The 10,276-nt window shown below is 49.7% G+C and overlaps 1 protein-coding gene across 6 annotated transcripts in view; it reads left to right on the forward strand.

Moving 5' to 3' along the window:
• Nucleotides 1-10,276, forward strand: part of LOC137421238 (adenylate cyclase type 2) — a 298,504-nt gene that overhangs the window by 56,367 nt on the left and 231,861 nt on the right. The window lies entirely within an intron of this gene.

Consider the following 10,276-nt stretch of genomic DNA (forward strand, 5'->3'; position numbering starts at 1 on the left):
GGCCTCCCGGGAAAAAGTGCTATCAGGAGGCACAAGGTGGTTTGTTGACAAGTTGGCCTGCAAAGAAAGTTTTCGCTGGGGTCAAACTTTCTTTCCTGAAGGGGGGAAGTGTTACGGACTTGGCCTTAATGATTGTTGTTATGAGTATTGTTGCTGGTTCAAAATATTCTAGATATTATGCTTATTGTGACTTAAGGGAAAGGGTTGTTGTGAGTAAAAGATTTAAAAGTGCTCCTGGTAAAATGTGGCCGGAAATCCGGATCGAGACCGGAAGAGGTGGAGCGAAGAAAAGGAGGTGGGAGGAGATCGGAAAGAGATGTGGTGGTGGAGGCTCCGGGCCGAGCGTTCGACGTACAGTGCGACGTACAGTGCGACAAATGTGAAGGAACCTTGCGTCCTTGAAAGGAAGTTCGGTCGATAAGAAATATTTCCGGAGTGTGGGCAGCCTGTGTCGCCGGGTATTCTCAGTGAGGTTCCGGAGGATCCAGACCTTGAGAACCCGGATTGGAGCGAAAGCCGTCCGAAATTTTGGCCACGCGAGCACCCTGCAGGGAACAGGCTTTCGTCGTGTCGGCTGGGCATTATTCCCGGGTGGATTGCCGGGAACGGCCATGCCAGAAAGGGGCACGTGCGAATTATACGGAGGCTCGCGGGTTGAACCGCAACGTGTACGTCGGAGCGAATCTTTGTGAGGTTCCTCTCCACCACTGTGTTGCTGGGGGCTGAGCACGTGACCTCGGGGTTGTTTCGCTCGTCGACGCCTCAATTGACCATCGGGCTTTGAATCCCCGATCGCGGGAACGCACAGACATTGGGACTTCGCCTTGGAGGGAAGCAGAGACATTGGGGGAGGTGCCGTGAGTGTGGGGTTAAGGGGCTTGACAAGGATTTTATCGTAAGATTTGAAAGTAGGGGTGATTGCCCCCATTGCTGTATGGCTCTTTGTGTGGGATTTATAATATATTATGGTTTGTTTATAACCGGGTGTGGTTGCATCATTTGATTCGACTGTTTCATTTGCTGGTTCCTGTGAGGGATAAAAACATCTTTCTGCCGGGGACCCTCTCGGGGTTCGGAGGTCCACCGAGACCAGGGGTAAGGGGGGGGGGGACCCCGTAACAATATATATATATATATATATATATATATATATATATATATATATATATATATATTGTTGTGGATATGAGGATTGTGTTTTTTTTTATTGCTTTATTCTGGACCCTCCTGCCTCCAGTTGTGTATAAAGGTCAAAGATCGTTCCGTAGTTATTTCATAAACAATCACGTTAGCCAATCATAGATTTCCCCCTTGTTGACAGTTATTTCCTTATTCTGTGTAGTAGGGTAAGGCCTTGTCTTCCATTAATTGACACTCCATTGCACCGAATTCAAATAGATAGATCCCCTTTCATTCCCATTCCCAAAGCCGCAATTGCCAACTGTTCCCTCCGCGACTCCATTCGCCACGAGGTAGGCTCGGAGAAGAAGGGGGAGGAGCTGCCGAATCCTGGGCGTGCTCACCCATCGTCATCAAGGGTGGAGCCAGAGGGCCGTGCCGACCAATCAGGGCCGAGGCGAGCTCACCGATGGGCGTGTTCTAGAGGCCGGCGGCTTGATTTGCCCGCGGCGTTATAAAGAGCGCGCGCGGAAGCCGTTGACCAGAAGTGCACGAGGAGGGCGAAGCGAAGCGAAGGGAGCAAGAGAGAGAGAGGGAGAAAGAAGCAGAAAGAGGGAGTCAGGGCGAAGCAAGAGAGGAAGAGAGGGAGTCAGAGAGAACAAGTGCCAAGTGCCAAGCCTGAGGACAAGTAACAAGTGCCAAGCCTGAGAAAAAGTGCAACCACCGCAGATTTAAACCACCACAGCTTTGAGCTTCGACGGCAGTTTTCGTCCGTGGCTGTGAAGGAACGGCGGCTGCTAAACGTGCCGATCGACCAGGGGGGCGGCGGCTGCTCACTCCCGGCCTGACCGTGCTCCGGTTCCAGTTTTTGTCCTCTCCCTCCAGCCATCCACCTCCTGCCATTCCTGTCATCATTCCCCGCGTGAGTCTGTCTTTGTTTGTTCTGTCCCTGGGTTAATTAAGCCTGTATAGATAAGCTAGCATTTCACTGTGTCACCTTTCCTCTTCTGTATTTTATTTTCTTATCCTTCTTTCTTCCTTGGTTTCTTTCAATTGTGTAAATAGTAAATAAATAATATTTGTATTTCTTACCCTTTGCCTTTCTTTCTTCTTTACATCCTTCGTCTTAGTCTTTTCCCCATTGAATATCTGTGGCGCGATTCGGCCAACGTTCAGGAATCGGGTTAGTCGGGGTAACTGTTCGGGCGTGGCGGCCATCCGCTCGGCAAACAACATCCTCGCCGCGTCCGTAACAATATATATATATACTGTACAGGGTGATTGAAAAGTAACTCCCTATTTTAAAATATTTAGAAATTATTTATTTATTGCAATATTTTTCTCAAATTTTTAGTGTTTGTTCGGTAATGTTGAGAATTTAATCTGTGTTGGTTTTTTTTCAGATTATTTTTTGTTTGAAATTCGGAAGCCATACAAACATGGCTGGACGTCTTACCCTGCAGGAGCGTGCCCAGCTAGCGGCACGTTACGAAGTTTGGAAATCCGTTGTTCAAGTGCAAAGATGGTGGAGGACCATTAAAGGAGCACATGCTCAAGTTGAGGCAAAGACGATCAAGAATTGTCATGCAAAACTCATGGCTACAGGATCTGTATCTGATACTCGAAGAAGCGGTCGCCCTTCCAAGTCCAGTCACCCGGAGACAGTGCAAGCAGTTCAAGAAATGTTTACACATAGCCCAAGAAAGTCAATTCGACAAGCAGCAAGGGAAAGTGGGCTCTCCTTTCACACAGTACGAACTGTGCTCAAAAAGGAGCTTAAATGGCATGCTTGGAAGCCGCACTAGTGTCAAGCACTCTCTGCTGAAGACTGCGACATTCGCATGGAGTTTGGGGAGGGGATGCTGGCTTGGTATGAAGATTGGTCTGATCTCTTTAAAAATATCCTCTGGTCTGATGAAGCGGTATTTCACATCGGTGGGTTTGTGAACCGTCACAACTGCTATTACTGGGCAGGAGAAGATCCTCGTGTTATTTCTGAAAAAACGCAATATCGGCCCAAGGTAACGGTGTGGTGTGGAATGACTTCGGAAAGGATTGTAGGTCCCTTCATTCTTCGCGATACCATGAATGCCAAAAGGTACCTCACCATGCTGCAAGACGAAATCTGGCCAATTATCAGTGCTTCGGAGAATGTTGAAGATTTGATTTTCATGCAAGATGGTGCTCCTCCACATTTTGCTATTGTTGTTCATGAATGGCTGAATGCCCACTTCCCTGGGAGATGGATGGGTCGTCGTGGTCCGTATGAGTGGCCAGCCAGGAGCCCTGACTTAACACCATGTGACTTTTTTATTTGGGGTTGGGTAAAAGAGCAAGTCTACTGTACCAAACCAACGACTTTGGAAGAACTTGAAGGGCGAATACGAGAAGTTATGTCTTCCATCCCACAAGAGTTCCTGGTGAAATCAGTTGACGCGGTTCCCGGGCGGCTTGAGAAGCTGGTGGCGAATTCTGGTGCCCATATCGAATTTTAAATACAACGTCATGCTATACGCTTTCTTCTTATATCCATTTTTTGTGAAAATTATAGTTAAGAAATAAATTATAAGTATTTAAAAATAGGGAGTTACTTTTCAATCACCCTGTATATATATATATATATATATATATATATATATATATATATATATATATATATATATATATATATATATATATATATATATATATATATATATATGTATATATATATATATACATATAATATATATATATATATATATTGTTACGGACCGCGGATAAGGTGTTTATTTGCCGAGCGGATGGCGACCGCGGCCCGAACTATTAACAATGACTAAGACCCGATTCCTTAAACGTGGGCCAAATCGTGCCACAGGTTTTCAATGGGGAAAAGACAAAGACGACACGGATGTGAAGAAGAGGAAGACGAAGGCAAAAAGGTTTGAAATACGAATATAATTTATTACTATTTACAACCAAAATAAACCAAGGAGCAGGAAGAATAATAAAATAAAGCAGAAAGAGGGACGGACCAGAAGGACACAGTGAAACTCTAGCTGAACTAAACAGGCTTAACTTATTACCCAGGACAGAACACACAAAACAAACTCACGTACACAAAAGGATGGAAGGACAGGAATCGTTTGGAGGGATGAGCAGGTGGGATCACAGGGCACAGCGAGCAGGTCCACTCCGGGCGGGAAGCGAGGAGCCGCAGCTCCTTGTATTCGGCTTTCACACCGGCAGCGGTCTCACGTGTCCTCCGCCTCCTGCGCTCAACCTCACTGCTCCTTCTCCACTGAACTGATCAACTCCACTCAACTCTCTCCCGGTGGACTGCCAACTCTCTGACGCACCTTGACTCATCTGCCGTATCTCTGGTGTATCTTCTTTCAGCGATCGTCGCACCCTTCTCTCATACCTTCAGCGCGGGTGTGACACGCCCTCGTCAGTTTCGGTACCGCCCTCCCCCCCGTGCTCTGTTTCGTGACCTTGTATGGCAATCCCACGGGCCTGTCTCCTTATTTGGGCATGGCGCCGAACGGCACGCCCCTCGTGGCGAGCCACGGGCTTGTTTCCTTATTTGGGCATGGGGCTGAACAGCCCTGCCCTTCGTGGCGCGCCCTGGGCTTGCCTCTCCCTGGCGACCCCGCCCCTCCTGTTCAAACAGAGCACGGAGCACATATTCACGATAGCAGCGAAATGAGAGGGCGCGCACCCCACGCTTGTGAAACTGCTTTACCCAGAGATGGAGAGTTTGGCTGGGAAATGGAATTATTGAAGGGGAGCTATTCTTAATTGATTCGGTGCAATGGAATATGTCAACTAGTGGGAACGGAGCCTTAACCTAATACACAGAATAAGGAAATAACTACCAACAAGGAGGAAATCTATGATTGGCTAACGTGATTGTTTATGACCTAATTACGGGACGCACTTTGACCTTTATACACAACTGGAGGAAGGAGGGTCCACAATAAAACAATTAAAAAAAAACACAATCCTCATATCCACAACTCTGCACCCTCCTCCTCTTAGGCACGTCCCGGGCCTCTTACCTTTACTTTTAGTGTGGCACATAGGTGTAGTTCCCTCTACATTTAACCTGACCCTGAGTGTGACAGTTTTAAAACATAAATAAATATGTCCCGCTGCTCCATTGCACCCTGCCTAACAGATTCACGCCCACAACTAACCGAATTGCGGATTTGTCTTCAAACTATACATTTACAGTGGGGGCACATTATTTACAATGACTCTACTTTATTTACAAAACGCAACCCAGGACCTGTGATCGTTATTTTGGGGGGGGAGACAGTCTGCTCTGCATCGACGCACCATGAAGCACCCAAAATGCACCAAAACACCATCAAGCACCACAAAGCACCCTTTGGTGCACAGTCATCATAGTTCAATAATAAAAATAAACCAACAAACCCTTGGTGGTGCCTTGCTCTTCGGCTCCCTCTGCTGGCTATTGCTCTCTTCCAGTTGTTGTCATCTTCTTTGCTGGCGGCCTATTTGGACATAAAATAAAATGCACCAACCGTGTCCATTGTTCTTTATTTATTTATGGCCCACAGGGCCGACTAGTGTGGTTCACCTGTGGGGCATAGGTGCCCTGTGACCAAGGTCCGCCAGCAAGATCTCGGGCCTTCATGGCCGGTTCCAGCAGAGGGGCCATGCCCCAACCCATGGGGTCCATCAGTGGTGCTCAGCCACAAACATGTGGTCCATAAGGTGGTGCATCGATGCAGAGAGCTGTGGTTGCGAGAGTTTCGTGCGCACAATGCCGGACTCACGCACGCTCCCCTCGGCGCCCAGTGGCGCACAGTCCTCGTGTGGGAGACAAGGGGGGGGGGGGGGGGAGGCGAAAGACAGATGAGCGAGGGGTAAGGTCACAAGGGTACACATCAATAAAGGCAATGCAAGGCGAGGTGCGTATGGAGACGGAGCGGAGAAAAGCTCGTCCCTACCGTACGTCACCCCCCTGTCACTTACTCTACCCTTGCCCTTACCCCATATTTAAAACAATCTACACATTTACAAATTCGTCACTACTGTCACGTCTCCCCCATATTTCCCCTATACCAAATTCGTTCCCACAATCCCTATAGCCAAAATTTGCCATCACCAAATTCATCATCAATCCTCATAAGGAGGGAGAGATGGAACAACAAAGCACAATGTCACACCCATGTCATGATGCGTCTCACATTCCAAACATTTGCACAATAAAAATAACAAAACAACCTGGCATGGTGTGGAGGTACGTCATCTCAGGTGAGTGGATGTAGATGGTGCAAGGAGATTTCAAACCTAACTACTTCTAAATGACATTAACACACTTTACACTACCCGGGGTCTTTCCCTGCCAATCCATTGGCCAACTTACACTATGGGTTCTAAAAACCAATTCCCATTGCCCAAACTGTGGTGCTTCTCAATTTGGGGTCTCACTCCCCCGATTCATCTCCCGGTGCACTTGCACAATTTCCGGGCTGGGTCGTGCAGCTCTCCCAGCAGGTCTACCCACCTGCACACCTCCACCACTGTAGTTGCCACCCGAGCTTACCTAGCTCCTCACCCTAACCTATCTAACTGGCGAAGGCCCCTCCTGGCTCTGTCACCCCTCGGTGCCCTCTGGCACTGGGCTACCCGGGTCCATCCTCCGGATCCTCGGGCCCCATCCACAACAACTCTACCGGCTCCCAGAGCCCACCTGCGGCCTCACCTGGCCGACATCCTAACAGTGGCGGAGTGTCCAATCAACTACACATACTAACAGGCTACACGCCCAGCCATTTCCACAACACTAATGCACCCATTCAACCATCAATCTTACACCACGCACCACAGATGCCAATATCCAACCACAATTTACCTATACCCTCTACCTAACACTTACACTACCCTCCCTGGGTATTCGTGATGGGGTCCATCCTCCTTTCCCCCATCCACACCTTCGCACCATCCACTCCACTCCACAGTTTCCACCATACTCACTCCACGACCATCCATTCCATACTCCAGATATTCCACACTCCATGTATTCCACACAACCATTCTCCATTCACCTGCAGTTGCACACCTGTGCACTCACCTGGTGCCACCTGCACCTTCCTTCCTCCCTGGACCATTTGGTCAACACAGCACACATCAATATCACTCACTCATACACTGCTCCATCCACCTGTCCAGTTGCACACCTGTGCAATCTCAATACAACTCACAATCACAATCATTTACTCAAACCCTGCTCAATACACTTTCGATCCTCAATACAATTCACAATACATTTTTACACCCACACATGGCATCATCTCATCGAACTACTCCCCTCTGGAACTTGCGCTTCCCAGTCGCCCCTTTAAACTACTGTGCTCCCTCGTCATTATCATCCAACTAATCTACCTGCGTCCCCACTACCGGTATCATTGTCACTAGCTACCCTTAGCGTAACCTATTGTCAATCTCTAGGTCCCTACACACGATATCCTAACCCTCCCGGGCTAGTTTTCACTGCCATAAACCCCATAAAACTAGTGCTCCTTTGCCCCCGCTGTGAGAGATGGCAGAGTTGCCATCCCACCACATCGGGTATCTCTCACTACCAATTTTGCACACCAAATTCCAGCCAATTAAAAATTTGCCAATCACTACCAATCATCTGCCAAGCATCACTCTGCCAATCTTTGCCAATCATCAAATTTTGTTTTTTTCAATTTCGGGTCCAAAACACTATCCTCATCACACGTCTACTCACTAGAGCCTCTCGGTGCGCCAATTCATCTCCAAAGCTCGGCTTCTCAAAGCCGAGCAATGAATGCGGGTTGCTTGGTGCCGGCGGCTGGATGCGTCCGGCACTCGGTGCAGGGAAGGACGCTTACCCGGGCCGAGATCCCACGCACCATCTCGGCACGGAGCCGTCCAATGGCCCGATCTCGCCCTGCCGGAACGCCTCAACAAAAAGGGGTCGCCATGACGACCCTTCCTACCGGGCCGCCCGCTCCGCTTAGTGGAGCACGCACGCGGCCGTTCAGAGCGCGGCCCGGCATGGATCCCGCACGGCGGTTCTTTTGAAACCGCCGCGGTCACAATCCCCGCGGGTTCCCGGCGGCACACGAAGCCCGGCACGCACCGAAGGCCTGCTTCGGCTATAAGTCGCTCTAACCGCTAACCCGGTTAGCGTCGATGCTCCACTTGCATGCTCACACCCCGCAGCCCGTTCCTTGCTCATACATCCAGCCGGTCCCATGTTCCTCGTCATTGCACCTTCTCTTACACACCCAGGTACACTCATTCCGTGCCCAGACTTTGTCACACACCTGACCACCGCACACCTTTGCACACACTCATCGTTCGCACCCCTCACCAACACACCTCTTCGCGCCCCCTCCTCGGTCACCTCCTCTGTGACAACCACGGGTGTGCACTCACTTGCACACCCAATCACGTGCCTCACTACCAACTCCAGTGTGCATTCCCATATGCGCTCTACCATTCCAGGTGTGCATCCTTCCATTCCAGGTGTACATCCTCTCACCTGCCACAACCAACTCACGCTCCGTGTCACTCTTACTACTTTCACCACCACTCTCGGTCGCGCATTCACCCTTACTCTTGGCAGCGCACTCTGTACCCATAGACTCCTCTGTTACACACCTTTCTCGCGCATCCTTTTGCGCACACTCTCCCGTTACACCCTCCGTAACACTCACCACAGGTGTGCACTCTCTCGTTACATCCTCTGTAACACTCCCCATCCCGCGCTTCCATGTGCCCCCTCGCACACGCGCTACGACCAACTCACTCTCGACAGCACACTCACTCCTCGGCGCGCACTTTTTCCTCACACACCCCAGAGTCGGATATTCTCGCACACCTCCTCCTTCACACTCTGCACCTGTCGCACACCTTTCCAGCGGCCTCTCACGAACACCCGGGTCCAAACCAACCCCCAAGCTGACTGAAGCTTCCTCACACCATATACATTTCCGCGTATATCGCCACTCACCTCGGCACCTCGTCTCCGCACCTCCTTCGCCACCTGCAAACTCTTTATTTGGTTAGTGAGCACACCATCACGATTTGAGCACAGACCTTGCACCAATTCCATCACTCCTCCTTTATCTCCCTCTTAGTTTCCCTCCGTCTCTTCTTAATTTCACTCACCCCCTCTTCCACCTCCTCTAATTTTTCCTTTACCTCCTTCATTTCCCGGTGCGCCCCTTCAATTTCGTCCTCTACGGCCACCTTGACAGTTTATATGTGCGTCCTCACCTCCCGGTCCTTCGTCTCCATTACTTCTGTCACCTCGTCCAACCTCTTCGTCAACCCCTCATGTACCATCTGACATTCCTTCTTTGTCGCGATGAATTCATTTTTGATGTCTTTTTGTGTCGCTTTTAACCCCCCGATTATTGCAGTGTTCTTTTCCACTTGGTCCACTAGTTCCTTTTGTCCCACTGTCAGCTGTTCTACCCCCCTCGTCAGACCCTCTATGCCCCCCTGTAACCTAGCCGTATTATGCCTCACCTCTTTCTCCATACGCTTCTCACCTCGCTTTACCTCCTCGCGTACCCCCGAGACATCCTCACCCACACCTCGTCTTATCTCCTCCCCCATTTCTCCCATCTCTTTCGTAGATGCTGCCCTCATCTGTTCCAATTCATCCCTCTGAGCATCCAGTTTACCTTCCAACCCGATTTTCACCTCCTCTATCTGGTTCCCCATCCGTTTGATTTCCCGGGCGGATTGCTCCCCTATCTCCCGCAATTTGCCTTCCATCCTATCTTCTAGCCCCGTTAACCCATTCTTTACCTCTTTTATCCCGTTGTCTAACCCCTCAAATTTATTGTCTAAACCCCCAAATTTGTTGTCTAGCCCCCCGATTTGGCTTCCCATATCATTCCTCAATTTGTTTAACCCATCTTCCATCTGGCCACCCATTTCTCTTCGCTCTCGGGTGGATTTATCACTTTGGGCATCCATTTTTGCCATCATTTGAATCATAAAGACTCGCATGTACTCTGGCATCTCGGGCTTGGCTGCTGCGAACACGGGCGCGGCTAAATTTGGTGCCGCTACAACCACGTGCGCAAGGGTGCCATTTCGTGCACCTGATACCTCCTCAACCACCTCACCATTGCTCTCCTCCATTTCCTCCCTCTGG

This window comes from Myxine glutinosa, chromosome 2, assembly GCF_964187855.1.
Source record: "Myxine glutinosa chromosome 2, kmMyxGlut1.1, whole genome shotgun sequence".
Lineage (NCBI taxonomy): Eukaryota > Metazoa > Chordata > Myxini > Myxiniformes > Myxinidae > Myxine > Myxine glutinosa.